The 1,366-nt window shown below is 45.5% G+C and overlaps 1 protein-coding gene across 4 annotated transcripts in view; it reads right to left on the bottom strand.

Moving 5' to 3' along the window:
• Window positions 1-1,366, bottom strand: part of KCNU1 (potassium calcium-activated channel subfamily U member 1) — a 136,344-nt gene that overhangs the window by 17,705 nt on the left and 117,273 nt on the right. The gene's annotated exons all lie outside the window — the stretch shown is intronic.

Below are 1,366 nucleotides of genomic sequence, written 5' to 3'. Positions count from 1 at the left end.
GAAAGAGTGAAGCTCTCCTAGCAGTTGCTCATCACCAATGGCACAACAAAGAAGCATTATTCTCTTTAGAGTGGTGTTGCAGAGCAAAGGCTCAGTTGAGTACATCTCCAATCACATCAATTGCCTGTAGAACTCCAAGGACTAAATAAACTGGGGGTATCCCTGCACGTGTGTTTCTGGCTCCTGGCCTCTGCACTGTCTGGCTGTTTGAGTTCCTCTCCATGCTGGGGCTCTGAAGACGGGGATGCCTCCCCCTCTGCTAGGTCTTCCTCTAACTGGAAGGCTTTGGGTTCCTGACAGATGGGTGGAGTGAGATGGCACTGAACCCTTGGACTGCATTTGCAGTGTGTAGAAAAATTGCCCTCCTGCCTTGGCAGATAAGGCACCCATTCACTTCTGTGAGCCTCAGCTCTGAAAGAGCTGACATACAGCATTGGCCTCAAACAGTGCTGTTACATGGTGAACACGGAAGAGTTTCAGAAAGAAGCATACCACCAGAGTTCTAGGCTGTAAGTCAAACTAAACATGGAAAAAGAACTAGGGTGCAGTTAAAAACCCCACAATAATCTCTCCAGAAGTTATGCTGCAAGGCTGTTGGCTACTTTATTGAACTTTCATAAGGATGTTAAGGTACAGGGAAGAATATTGTAGCAGTTTAAAGTCACCTCGTGATTAAGATCTCCTGCTGCTTTGGAAGACGGCAGGATGCTTGAAGGGTTTTTGTTTTACTTGAGTGAGGTATTGGTAGGGATGAGTAATATGGCAAAGACCACCTGAGACATGGACAAAGAGAGGACTGTGGGAATCTAGACACGGGGTGGAGGAGGAGGACAGGGGACAGAGGGAGTCCCTAGAGAGGTTTTTTTTTTTTCTTTTTTCCTAGAGAATTCTAAATAAGTCTTACCACCACCTCCATCTCCCTAAGAGATATTCAGTCAAAGAGCCATTCTGTGGTTAATGCAGAGTGGAGTTGTGAGTATTCCTGAAACCAACAAACCCAGGTCAAGGGTGTAGGATAAACATGGAGCTCCATCTGAAGAGCCCGACATGACTGACTACAGTAAGTTCTGCAGGGACCTTAGGAACTTGGTAAAACCCTTCAGTTTTGGGTGAGGGAATAGAAGGTCAGTGGGTTAACTGTGTTCATATAGCTGTCGAAGAAGAAGGTTCACGTCGATGGCTAGAGATTCTACCGACTCTTAGTTTTGGTGTGATCTAAGTACCTTTAACTGTTTTTTCCTGAGGGGAAAAAAAATCTCTGAGATTTCCATAATGCAGAAATCCCTGGGGGGAATTGAGATTTTACTTTACTTCCAGAAACACAGACTGTTTTATCTGCTTTAGGTGGCTCCCTCCTCCATTCCCT

The sequence above is a fragment of the Tupaia chinensis genome, unplaced genomic scaffold, assembly GCF_000334495.1.
Source record: "Tupaia chinensis unplaced genomic scaffold, TupChi_1.0 Scaffold149672_1, whole genome shotgun sequence".
In the NCBI taxonomy this organism is placed as follows: domain Eukaryota; kingdom Metazoa; phylum Chordata; class Mammalia; order Scandentia; family Tupaiidae; genus Tupaia; species Tupaia belangeri.
The sequence above is the reverse complement of the archived record's forward strand: the minus strand, read 5'-3'. Positions and strand labels throughout refer to the sequence as shown.